The 14,214-nt window shown below is 47.6% G+C and overlaps 1 long non-coding RNA gene across 1 annotated transcript; it reads left to right on the forward strand.

The window, feature by feature from the left end:
* Positions 1–459: 459 nt before the first annotated feature.
* Positions 460–4,174, forward strand: LOC147959813 (uncharacterized). Its single transcript, XR_015610928.1, has 3 exons — positions 460–792; positions 2,190–2,261; positions 3,876–4,174. It is a non-coding gene; the product is annotated as an uncharacterized LOC147959813 (long non-coding RNA).
* The last annotated feature ends 10,040 nt before the right edge of the window (positions 4,175–14,214 follow it).

Here is a 14,214-nt window from a genome sequence, read left to right on the forward strand (position 1 = left end):
AATTTTTGTAAATAATCCATTGTGAATTATGTTCAGGGTAGCAACATCATCTAAAGTACCTGGATGGCTCTAACATCTTGAAAACAGAGCCAACATCACCTTTTCGACTCTTTTAATGCAATGCAAAAATTCAAAATGGAATTATATTGCTCCCAAACTTGTTGTGGCAGTGCAGTATATTGCATCATAATTATTAGGCCATATTGGACATTTTTCAAAAATGTTTTGGTGGCCAAACAATTTGCAAACAGAAAGAAAATGGAAATGCAGTAAAAGAAAAGGAAAATGGGAAAAGTGCACGTGCACTTGGCCCAGTTGACCCAACAGTGTGGCCCGGCCCATTTGGGTCGGCCTTTCCCTAACCCCCCTGCACGCACGCGCACCCGACGACCGGCTCGCCGTCGCAGTCGCACCAGCTCGCCTCCTCGCCTCCTCGCATCGCTACAGGGCGCCGGGGTGGATAAGAAGACCACCGCGGACACCCTGGGCAGCCCCAGATATTTTTCTCTCCCCCTCTTCACATCTCCCTCTCCGTCGATCTGGAACGAGGCCGAATGCCGCCGTCTCCATGACCACGGCGTAGAGGAGGCCACCTAGCTCCCCCTGCCTCCTTGTCGAGTCCCTCCGCTCCGCCATTGCCTCCCGCATCGCCTGCTACCGCTGGGTCAAGCCGGGAGCCGCTGTGCCGAGCGCCACGAGCTCGTCTTCTTCCTCGACTCCGACGGGATCCTCCGACGAATGCGCCACCCCCCTGCTGCTCCTAATCTGTCGCCGGCCATCTTGTGCCGCTCGGTGAGCTCCTCGCCGTCTCCCATCACTCCCCGGTTCCTCTCTGCACCCGTAGCGCCGAGCCCGCACTTGCCGAACTCGGTCCGCCGCCTGTCGTTTTGCCGTCGCGGCCACAGCAGCCACAGCCTGCCCCTGAGCACACGGCCGTGCTTGGTGCATCGCCGCGGAGCCGCCCACGGTCGCTAACTGCCTCGTCGTGCACCGCCCGCGCCCACTGTCGCCTGCGCCGCCCGCTTCGCCTCGCCGTCGCCCCGCGCACGGCCTCGCCTCCTCGCTGCAGCCACTGCCGCCAAGTCTGCGGCACACCTCCGCCCGTCCGCCCCCGTTGCTGCCCGCGCCTAGTCCGCACCCACGCGCGCGACCTCGCCTGGCAGCGCCCGCCTAGGACACCCCTTGCCGCTGTCTCCGGCCATGGCCACGGCCATGGTCATGTGTGTGTGTGCGTGTTGTACGTGCGTGCAGTGTGTGTGTGCGGTGTGTGCGTGCAATGCGTGTGTGCGCTGAGTGTGTGGCCGCGCCCACCTCCGGCCTCGCCCGCCTTCGGCCGGCCTCGTCGCGCCGCCACTGCCGCTCCCTGCTGCTGCTCTGCCCGCTGCACTGCTCCTCTGCTACAGTAACATTCAGTTACTGTAGCAGTAGTCAGCTTTGCAACTTTTACACTAACTAGTCCTCTTCACAGCCCTTAAACAGCAGCTAAACAAAAGTTAATATGAGTACAATTCATATGGGCATGGAGTACACTTGACAAGGTTCAAAACATCCCATTGGACCAAATTTAAAAGATGTAAGGATTAAATCCTATGAAAATCACAAAATCCTATGTTCGTATATTTTAACAGTTTCTGGAATTAACTTCAAGTGGCATTTTTCAAATGCAGTTTTGATCAAGCAACTGAACTCTAACTGGATGTTAATGACACTGTCATGTAGATCATAGAAAGGTGATAAAATTGGTAAGGGGCACTAAGCCATATGTTGAGCAGAACAATAGTTATAGCCTTTTGAAAACAGCCAAGTGATGTTTAAAACTGAGGACTTAGCAGAATTTTAGCCTTTTCAGAAAATGCTTTAAACTTTGAAAATTCTTAGAAAATAAACCGTAACTCGGATGAAAAAACTTTGTACATGAAAGTTGCTCAGAACGATGAGACGAATCCGAATATAGGGTCAGTTCATTTGTCACATGCCCCTGGCATGCTGAACATGGAACTTTCCCCACTCTTTTCCTCGGTCCGGAATCCGCCTAACGCCGAGAATTCATCCTCGGATGTTTATTCCCTCCGTCTGCAACGTGTAGTACTACATTAGGGCAACCCTAGCTCTGCCCGTCGTCATGTTGTGCCTTGTGATACATTGTTTGCTCTGTATTTACTGTTTCCTCCCCCTCTTCTCTCTGGTAGACCCCGAGATCGATGATGCCGCTGTGATCGACTACGTCACCAACGACCCCTCCTTCTTGTCTGAGCAACCAGGCAAGCAAACCCTCCTTGAGCATTCTGATATCGCCCATTTCTTTCCTCTCATGCTTGCATTAGAACTGCTACTGCTTTCTGTATGATCCTACTCTGATGCATAGCCTGTTTTTGTTACCTGCTTATCCTAAACTGCTTAGTATAGGTTGGTTAGTGATCCATCAGTGACCCCCACCTTGTCCCAGTTGCCCCGCTTTATGTTCGATGACTCGATCAACGTGATCGATGTCCAGGCCCCGACACCGCACATCACCCCCTAGTTGTATGACTCTGCAGAGTTACCATCGAGTGCCGAGGGTGGAACCTCTTACATCACTCCTGATGAGATCTCTGTAGTGTAGCTATACGGTCAAGGTCATCGAGGGTGATTTCCTCCTTAACCACTTTCGTTATGGCTCTGTCGTGCAACCCCTCAAGTGTGAACCTCGAGGGTGGATCCTCTTACGTTCACCTTGATGATAACATCGAGTGGAATTCACCGAGGGTGATTCCTCGGGTTTTCCCCTTGGTGTTAGACACACAGTTACTATGGTTACTATGACTTTGCACTGAGCCATGTTACTAAAGACGGGTCGGCCCTGAGGGGTACTCGCGCGAGCTTAATAGCGAGTGATGTGGAGTCGGGTTGACCTTGAAGGTGCCCGCGAGATACTTACGAGGTGTGGCCGGGCATTCTTAGCCCTTGTCGCAAGTACTCGAGACGGGGCGACGGGGTCACATTGATCGTGAGTCTCTGCTCATTACCGCGTGCTCCTAATCCACTACGATTTGGATATTTGATCCGAGGGGCCTCTGGCCTGATAGCACTAACCATCACGTGGGCATAGTATGGGCGTTCTGCGTCGTATACATCAGCCGAAGCTTAATAGACGTCAGCGACTAAGCGGTGCGCGCCGGGTTGGACTGGTAAGCACCTACCTTGTTGAAGGGGGTAGCTAGGTCTGCTCATCGGCCGCATACGCAACATGCAGGAGTTCCCGGGGAGATGGCCCATGACCCCTGGGGGCCTAGGTTTAGTCTGGCGTGCTGGCCTCTCTATTAAGCCTAGGTCGGGTTGCGGCGTATTGTTTGGCCGAGGCCGGGCATGACCCAGGAAAGTGTGTCCGGCCGGAGTTAATCGAGCGTGGTGGCTAAGTTGGTGCACCCCTGCAGGGAAGAAAACATCTATCGATAGCCTGTCCTACGGTAACGGACACTTGGAGTTGTATCCCGATCGATACAACAAGAACTGGATACTTGTGATGAGAAATGGATGGGGATGAGAAATTGATTGTGATGAGAACGGATAGTATGGCTCTGGGATTGCTTTCTCGCTGGGAGTCGAGAAAGGATCTCTGGCCGAGGTTGATAACACTACTACTTTACATTATGGTGATCTGTACTCTTCTATATGCAGCAAGATGTTTGAAGATGCTTGAAGATGCTAGTCTTCGATAGGCTAGGCTTTCCCCTTCCCTTCTGGCATTCTACAGTTTAGTCCACAGATACAACCCATTCCTTTGATACAGATGCATACTTAGGTTAGATCTGATGTAAGTTTTGCGAGTACTTTGGATGAGTACTCACGGTTCCTTTGCAACTTCTTTTTCCCCCATACCCGATTGTTGCAACTAGATGACGGATCCCAGGAGCCAGACGACGCCACTGATGACTACTACTACCCGGAGGATGCCTACTACTACGTGACGACCGCTGACGACTTGGAGTAGTTAGGAGGCTCCTAGGCAGGAGGCCTTGCCTTTTCGATCGATATTGTTTTTGTGCTAGCCTTCTTAAGGGAAACTTGTTTAACTCATGTCTGTACTCAGATATTGTTGCTTTCGCTGACTCTTGTGTATTCGAGCTTATGTATTCGAGCCCTCGAGGCCCCCGACTTGTAATATAAAGCTTGTATTATTTTAAATTTGTGTCTAGAGTTGTGTTGTGATATCTTCCCGTGAGTCCCTGATCTTGATCGTACACGTTTGCGGGTATGATTAGTGTACGATTGAATCGGGGGCGTCACTAGGAGGATGGTGATGCCGGAGGAGGACAGCGGCGACGGAGGAGGACGATGGCGACGGCGACGAAGGCGACAAAGGCGATGAGAGAATGTGAGGGATAGAGTGAGAGGACGATGCGCGCGGGCCGGTTTGGATAAGGGCCCTTAGTGGTAGCGCTTGTCCATAAAAAGTGCTACTGCTAAAATCTATAGCAGTAGCGCTCTCTGTAAAAATGCGCTACTGCTAAAATCTATAGCAGTAGCGCTCTCTTTAAAAACGCGCTACTGCTAACGCTAAGCATGTAAAAAAATTCAAAAATACATTGGTCATCAATGATCTTTTTGTGTAGAATCTAAATTGTAAATAGGCGGCCACAGATCCTACACATAGAGTTCAATGAAGACCAAGTGGTTGTGATGGTTTGAGAAGAACCATATTTGAGGTGGTAAAAATTCTGTTCGCGGAGCGAGGTGGGACTAAACTTTGGTCTTATTAGGAGGGGACTGAATTTATCAATAGCGCTGGTCAGGGAAAAGGCGCTATTGCTAAGATCAATAGTAGTAGCGCTTTCTACGCATGAGCGCTACTAGTATCCCTAGCATACCTGGAACGGTCTGTCAGTTTTAGTAGTACACATTTTCTAGCTTCAGCGCTACTTCTATGCTCATATTAGCAGCGCTCGTATTGCCCGAGCGCTACTGCTATTTAGCAGCAACACTTCTTTTGTAAAAGCGCTACTGGTGAGCTCCTGTGTATAAGCATTTCCCTAGTAGTGTCCTCTCTCCACACGGCCACCTTTGCATTGTGCTACCTACCAGACAATCTGGTACTAAACCTTTGACACCTATTTCTCAAAAAACTTTCACTTGTGCGGGTTCGTATATCGTAGGCCTCATTGCACAACATCATCCACTCTAGTTGCCCTGCCCTGGAGTGCTTGGTGCTTGTTTTCATAGTTAGAATTGGTTGTCTCCAAATAAAGTCGCCTAACCTTGTAAGAATTGGAATTTCTTTTGACGGAAGGCAGATCATCATCCAAGATGCCCCTTCACTTCAAAGGTTGATCCTTGATTCTAGTTATTCACCGTCGCAAATAACCGTCCTCTCTACACCTAAATTGGAGACCTTAGGTGTAATACATGATCCCTGTGCTCATTTCAAGATGGTGTTTGGCTCCATAGTTCTTCAGGTACATACTTTATATTATCATCTACACTTGTAACCATAAGCTGTATTTTAAATTTCTGCGCATGAGTTATATATCATCTTGGAGTACACATTTTGTACTAATATTATGTTCTATGCTCAATGAAGAGTTTCTCCATGGATAGCCTATCAATGGTGCTGGATTCTGTCAAGATCTTATATATCCAAATGAATAGTTTTGATCCGAACAAGATTATTGGCTTGCTGCAATGATTTTCATGTCTGGAGAAGTTGTATATCAAGATGATAATTTCACGCACATTGGAAGCCTGCATATAGTGTACTAGAATTAACCGTTCAGTTGTTGCTCTTTCGACACTCTTTTTTAGACCTTAACTGTTTGCAATCTTCATGTCTATTTAGGCAACAGGAGGGGGTAAGAAAGTTATAACCAATCGGTGGATTTTTAAGCACCAGGATTTTCTCACTTCTCATGACATTTGATTAAAGACAATAACGCTAGAACGATATGTAGTCAACCATGCAAACACTAGATTTGTCACATTCTTCCTGCTGAATGCGAGGTTACTATTGTCCATCAGACTTAAGTTTATCAGCAGCATGGTTTTGACGGATGGGTATGTCGAAGAGCAAAAAAAGGAGTTTCAGGTGGACAAAAGAGCTTTTGAACATGTCAGGCTTCTATTTACAACATATTGTGGTCACAATCCAGTAAATTTTACGACCCGGGATGTTCATTCTATGGACCTGGTCGATCCATTTGACTGTGACTGCCGAAAACAATGCTGGAGTTAGATGTTGTTGCCCTTTTCAATCTAGGTTTTGTCTAAACCCGATGAACAATTAACCCTCGTGCTTTTGTATAGTTTGTAAGTTGGAGTTAGATGTTCTTGCCCTTTTCAACTCGGCTGTGACTGTCATATTTTCTTTGAAACAAGGCAAATGGCTTGCCATTCATTTAATTTAGAGTGAAATATTGTAACAAATCCCAACCAAGGGAAATAACATCACTCTCACCGGCTGCTTGAGCTCACTGTGGATTACAGAAGCCAAGTGATTAGCCCCCACCAGCACCCACAAACTTATTTTGAACTAGCACACCAAATGGGCTATAAATTTTCATAAGAAAGGTTGCATGACCATGACAGATTTGGATTCTAACATTTAGGACCCACGAGGAAATAGCCTACCCAAGGTGGTGTCGACTTACTAGCTAGTCAACAAACGATTCTGCCTACCAGCCGTTGGATTGACATCCAACATCTATCGTGTATCTTCTATCTCTTGTCTTCTTCCTCCAGCCGCTCAAACCAAACCACCCCGTAGGCTCTGCCTGCTCTCGCCTCCCATGGCTGGTTGCGCCTCCGCCGCCCTACCGTACCCTCCAACCTTAGCTAGTCCCTCCCTCTATTCCCCCACACGTCCTGTTATTCTCCGGCGAAGTCAGCCCCAACACACACCCGCACCCAAATCAGTCAACCCTCGTACTCCCCTCCACATGCAACTGGACCAGCGCATCTTCCATGGCTCCTGTTCGTTCCGTCCGAGGCATCACCGTCGTCCTCCGCCTTGGTTCGCTCGCCATGCGTGGTGCGCCGCCCTCTTGCGTTGTCAACATTGTCAACAACCGAGAGGAATAAGGAGATGACTGTACGTGGAGAGGATGACAGTAGGGACCCACTAGCATCATGGTAGTATGCAAGAAAGTGCCTCGTTATTACAAGCCCAAAAAATGGTTCCTCCTAATGGTTGGACATCTGGGGCTCACGCCATTGTCAACGTAGTCAGTAAACGAGAGAATTACACAACGAGCGGCTGACACTAGGGACCCAGCAGGTCGTGCAGTTGTTATTTACTTTTTTTAGGAACAAGTAGTTGTTATTTATACTAGTTTTAGCGACGGATCAGGGTAACAATGGGGCTGTGCGGGGGCTGTGGCCTGTCTAGCCAGGGTTTTATTTATGTTTACCACATCATAAGCCCAGTTGTGTTTTTTTCTTGCTGAAAATGGCTAGCCCAATTCTACTTTTTTCAAAGAAATACCCAAACGATGCCCACTTGCTTCATCAGCCCTGCTGGGCTGCAAATCTTTCAAGACGAGGAGAGTTTCATTCGGTTGGCCAAAGAAATGGGCTATCAATAATGAGAAATGAGATGTACATTTTTAAAACACATCAAACCGGGAATTAGTTTCATTTTTTTCATTACAAGATTTTAAATTCCATTGATTTTTATGTGTGAACAATTATTTGGATTTTATATTTATATAAATTATTTTTCAAAATAGTTTGAACGTGACTCAAAATTTCGGGATTAAAAATAGTTGACCGCACCGAAATATGCAAAATTTCATATAATTTTTAACCGTGGACACAATATGGGCTGTAATGATAACAAAAAGAAGATGGGCTAAAAAAATCCTTAAGAATTAGCAAATGGGTTGTAAATTATTAGAAATAATGGTTGATGGGTTGTATGTTGTTTTCCATAGATTTCAGGTTGATGCGTACGCTTTCCTAAAAAAAGGTTGACGCACACGCAACGCTGTGTCAACTTAGTCAACACATGAGAGCAGTGACTGTTGGATGTCCATCCAACGACCGTCCTACTTCTTCAATCTCTGCTCTTCCTGCTCCAGCCGCTCAAACAAGCGCCGGCGGGACTGCCTACTCCCTCCTCCCGCGGTCGGCTATGCTGTCGCGCAGGCCTCACCGCCCCACCGTACTCCCATCGCTGGCCTAACCATCCCTCTACTCAACCACACCTGTTGTTATTCTCCGGCGAGGGCAGACGAACCAGTAAACCCACGTACTCCCCTCCGTGTGGGAAACAACTGCCGAGTTTTCCCTGGCTCCGTGTCGTTCCCTTCCTTGGCCTCGCCGTCGTCTACCGCCCTGGTGCTCTCGATGCGGCATGGTCAACGTGGTCAACGAACGACATCCATCGAAAGTGGACTGTACATGGAGAGGCTGACAGCTGGGTCCAAGGCCGCACACAAGGAAATGCCTCCTTATTACATGCAAAATAAAGATTCCTCCACCTGACAGCTGGGACCCACCGGAAGGGCCTCTGTATTTTGCGAAAAAAACGTTCCTCCCGCTGACAGGTCGGACCCACCAACTATATCTTCGCACGCAAGGAAGTGCCTCCTTATTACACACACAAAAACAAATACTCCCCCTACTAGCTGGGACCCACCATAGTTGGAGGCTGACTTGTGGGCCTACTGACGCGGACGGAGGGCTTTTTCAACTTAGTCAGTATGAATGATTCTAGCTCGAGTGACCGTACGATGTCCATCCAACGGCCGTAGTGCTTCTTCAACCTATGGTCTTCTTGCTCCAGCCGCCCAAACCAGTGTCGGTCGTGCCGCCTGCTCCTGCCTCCCATGGCCGGTTGTGCTGCCACGGAGGCCTCACTGCCCCCTACTACTCCGACCGCTGGCCAGGCCATCCCTCTACTCACCCACACCCCCTGTTATTTTGTGGCGACGACAGCTTCACACCGCAGCCGAACCACTGAACCCTCGTACTCCTGTCCGTGTGGGTATCCACTGTCGTGTCTTCCCCGGCTCCGGGTCATCTCCTTCCTAGGCCTCGCCGTCGTCCACTGCCTTGGTGCTCTCGACATGGCATGGTCAATGTGGTCAAGGAACGATTTCCATCGGAAGAGTACTGTACGTGGAGAGGCTGACAGCTGGGTCCATGGCCGCAGCAAGGAAGTGCCTCCTTATTACGCACAAAATAATGATTCCTCCACCTGGCAGCAGGGACCCATCGGACGGGCCACCGTATTTCGTGGAAAAATGTTTCCCCCTGACTGCTCTAACCCACCAGCTACATCTTTGCACACAAGGAAGTGCCTCCTTCTCCTTCCTGACAGTCGAGACCTACCTGGTCGAAGCATACATAGCGTTGTCATTCTGCACTACAAGAAATATATTAATACATGACGGATCTTGTCCGTCACAGATTAAGGAAAAATTGTCATGGGTGCCCATCCTTGACGGATTTGAAATCCGTCATGTATATCGCGTCATAATTTGATATTGTGCTTTCCTTGACGGTTCTTGACCGTCATGGATCTGCCGCAGGCCCGCCCAGGCCCAAACCTTGGTGACGGAACAAATCCGTCATAGACTAACGCCACGTCGGATTTTCAGTTGACCAATTCAAGTGACGTGGCTGGCTACATGGATACTATTTTTCGTCACAAAAGTCGTCATGGATTTAGGCACAATTTAAAGCGCAATTTAAATTTGGTCGACCCCATTTCTTTTGGCCAGACTTTGACACTGTACATTTTTAGCATAATGCGATACCCAAATCCTGTTTGTCCAACAAAAAGTATTTGCAAAGTTCCAGACATTACATAGTTTATCTGGCATGCAACCATCCGTATGCATATACAACATAGTAGTTTACAAAATCCTTTATGAAATGATGTCTTACAACACAGATTGACAAAATATATCACACATCAGGGTTATGAACAAGTACAATCAATTTTACATCATCAAAACATATAAAATATTGAGGCTGTTACTCAGGCTCTTGCGTTCGGCGCTCTTGATGGCAACTATCATGTCGTGGCTGATTGTGATGACCAGCACCAAGTAGCCCGCTGTCCAAAATATAAAAATGAATTACATGTCCAAAATTCTTAAATCTTATAGTGTCTACAAATGAGAATAACATTGTATCTACTATAAAAGAAGAGTAGACACGAGGTTGCTTAAAATTAATCCAAAGGAAAAGTGTGTGAATGAAAGTCAAATGACAAAGTAACAAAACACATATCATAGAACTCCAAGTACAATGGCAGCAGTAGTTGAGGCCATATAAAGGCCAACAAAATGGCATCACTAACAAACAATATCCCTCCATGATGTGTAAACTTGTTGACACATGAACATTTGAAGTTTACGACAACTAGGTCGACGAGCAACGACATGAAAGTTAATGTTTATGCTACAAGTACATCTTAAAGGGCTGACAAATAGTAAACAATACTTGCATAGTACTATTAATTATAACAGGAAACAATAATGAAATGAAATGAACTAGTATATATTTATACAAGGTGACAACAGTAGGAAGAAGGCTTGCGCATGTGTAGCAAACCTCATCGGCTTGCACAAGAACTACAAATATAGTCTATACATGGCTTAAAAATTACTTCAGGGTTATTAAGGTACAAGCCGAATCAGAACATATGAACAACGGGTGATGGCCACTCTATTAGTGTATTGAAGCAATGCAAGGTTGTTAAGTTACAAGCCAAAGTCTGAAGTTCCTTTTTTTCAATTGCTCATCTTGTACATATTGCATTTTATATATGCTCAATATAGGGGAACAAAAAAGGTATCACCATGAAACAAAAAGCATTGCTTAAGTATAAAATCCTAGCACATATCCTCCAACAATTTCATATTTAACATCTTCAGCGCAAATCAGAAGCATTTCTATTTCTTTTGTAATCTTAATTAGTGTATGGAAGTTGAACTACTGCACGCATATACATAATAGTAAGAAGTCACCTTAGTTTTTAAAAGCTAAAATAATTCATGCACACAATTAATTAAGTAGGATGTGGGATCTTGGAGGACTTACATGTACGCCTTACAGTAGCAATCACTAAGCTATAATCCATGAACCATTTGTCTATGTCAACTGTGTTGTACAGTAGTAAAAAGAGTAGTACCTCAAACAAAGCTCGCCTTGCACTTAGGATCCTTAATGGTAGGGAAGAATTGAAGAGCTCTGATTGCCTTAACATGAAATAATAACCAAATTTATTTTTAAAATAAATGGATGTGCAGAAAAATTGCATCCAAGTTGAACAACAGGTATATATATTTCTTTGAACAACACAGCAAAGTCGATGATGGATGTGACATAAGTCAGTTTAATAAAGAAGATAACGACAATAATGTGTTCTGCCAAGGCCACACAAGCGTTGAGTAAAACTACCACCGAGAGTACATGTTTTGTTTCATCACACAGAATAAAAACAAAACATAATTCTCCAACCATAGCAACTCCACCAGATTTTAGTTTAGAAAATTATATGATTTTGTTTCTTACTTAGTATTCACACCAGAGATTATGTAATATGCATTTGTGGCTTATGAAATGCGGCTTAGCATATAATTTTCCTTGGCCAGACCCCAGGTAGATGCTTCATAATTTATATCACATTTCCATACTGCAATCCAGAGATTCAGACGTTTATGATAAAAAATCACAGAAAGAAACATGCAGCTAAATATGTTTTCTGACTCCAGTCCATCAATATTCACAACATCCGGGTACATGCTATAAAATCGTAGGAGGCATAGAGCAGCCTTCTTTCTAATGGCAGGCCGGCATCTACTTGAAATATGATGGGATGTTTCATTACTCCGGCTGCTAAAGTCAGAAGATAGGAAAAGATGAGTGAAATACTGTCCACTCACGAGAAGTTACTAGGCACATCAATTAACAATGCATGTTACCATAGAAACGGGGGAGCTAGTAGTAACCATGCGTGACAAAAAATCAGGAGCAACATGATCTAATTTCAGATCTAGTGCCTGTATAGAAAATCAGCCATAGGAAATTGAGAATGACGAGTAGGGCGTGGAAGGGAATTGAAACTCACCCTGCGTATTTGCCGCTGTGCACATGCAGCGCAGCCGCCCTAGTCCTTGACCTTGGTGACCACGCCACTCTGCCTCTAGCATGGTGGTCGCCGCAGTCCAGACCAATGGGCGCGAGCGCACCGATCTTGGGGGCGCCATCCACGAGGCGAATAGGGTGTGAAGCTGCGTGGTGTGGGACGGACAAGAGCCGCCGAAGATTCGCCGACGATGGATGCGAAGCCGCAGCCGAAACCCTAGCCACGAGATTGGGTTCGCAGGTGACGCCAGAGACCAGGAGCGATGGATCCAGACGGACTGGGGGTTGGAGGGGTCGTAGACCAGCCCGTGAGCATGGTGCACGGTGGAGGACGTCGCCGGAATCTGCGGCCACTGGCCACGGCGTGAGGGGTCTCATGAGAGAGAGAGAGGGAGAGAGACGGGTTGCCAATGGGATGGATGGGTGCGGGCGCGGCAGATCTGGCAGTTGTCGGAGATGCGAGGTGAGAGGGGAGGGAGAGGAAGGCAGGGGGAGGGCCAACGACGATCTGTGGGAGGAGGTAGGAAAAGAGGTGGTGCGTGGCGGCTAGGAGAATCGAGAGGGGAAGAGAAGCAGGGGCAGAGAGCAGTGGGCTGAGGAGGAGGGTTCTAGGGTTAGCTTTTTATACGCGGAGCAGTTACACGGGCTTTAGCGGGCTTGTGCGGGCTTGTAGGGCTGTAGCAGGATGTCCATGACAGTTTCTGAAAACGTCATCGGAAATCTATCATGAATTAACAGGTTTCTTGTAGTGTTGGTCGCGAACGTGGACGTACATACGATCGGTCTGTCTGTAGGCTGCAGCGATGAAACATGGACGAGTAAGGAAGGGCACGTGTCGTAGTAGAGGCGTGCACATAGCATGTACACGTATGTACAGCCAGGGTGCAAGAAAGTAAATATGGCCACGTACGGACATACGGGCGGGGTGTCGAACGCCTACTCGCGCATATGTATGGCCAGGGCTCGTGTACATGGAGAGGCAGCGACGGGGTCCTGTTCATCGGCAGCCAACCGGCTGGGTCGGAATGGAGAAACTGCGTCGTCGTGTTCATCAGGAGGCAACGGAACGCATGTTGTTCATCGGGAGCCAACCGGGTTGGACGGAACAGCCGATCGAAACGAGGCCTGGCGTACCGCAGAATGGAGGAAACGGCCTTGCGTTCGACTACCTACGGTCGAAACGTGATCCTGTTCACCAGGAGGGGTGTGGCGTACCGCAAAACGGAGGAAACAGACTTGTGCTGGAGCGCTACGGTCGAAATGGGGGTCATGTTCATCGGGAGGGGTGTGGAGTACCGCAAAACGGTACTCCACGGCCTACTATTCATCTCCACGTCGACCTCCTCCAGCCTCCACGGGCTACTGTTCATCCACCGTCGACCTCCTCCAGCCTCCACCTGCGACTGTTCATCCACGGGCTCCTGTTCACCCAGCCTCCACCGCTCCTCCACCGGCTACTGTTCAACGAGCCCTCTCCACGGGGTACTGTTCAACCACCCCTCCACGGGCTACTATTCATCCAGCTCTCCATCGGCTACTGTTCAACCATCCCTCCATGGGGTCCTGTTCATCCAGCCCTCCACGGGGTCCTGTTCATCCACCCTCAACCGGCTCGATCGAGGTCCTGTTCATCCAATGGGAACGGCCTCTACTGCCACAAGGTCCTGTTCATCCAACCCCTCACCGGGAACTGTTCATCCAACCCCCAATGACGCTCACTGTTCATCAAGAGGTAGCAAGTTTGATCGGCTTCAGTTAGCAGCAGTAGCGAAGGAATCGCTCGATCGGGTTCTGCAAGTGCATCTATTGACACCCCTAGTTGGTTTTGGAGTATTGATGACAAACATGGTTGAGGGACTAATGTGTTTGTGAGAATTGTAGGATAACACAGGTAATAGTCCCTCATTGATTCGGTTTACCTACCAAAGATGACCCCTAAAAATGTGTGAAGACATTGAAGACAATGGTGGTCTGTGAAGAGATTCACGTTGAAGACTATGACATGAGAAGACATCGCATGAATACTATGGATTGCGAAGACATAGTTGTTTCATAGTTTCCTTTTCTTCTTTGTTGAGTCATAGGAACCACCGTATTGTTAAGTGGGGTCCAAGTGAACAAAGTCAGAGTGACTGAAGTGATGCT

Source organism: Triticum urartu, chromosome 7A (genome assembly GCF_056163025.1).
Source record: "Triticum urartu cultivar PI428250 chromosome 7A, HENAU_Tu73, whole genome shotgun sequence".
Taxonomy (NCBI): domain Eukaryota; kingdom Viridiplantae; phylum Streptophyta; class Magnoliopsida; order Poales; family Poaceae; genus Triticum; species Triticum urartu.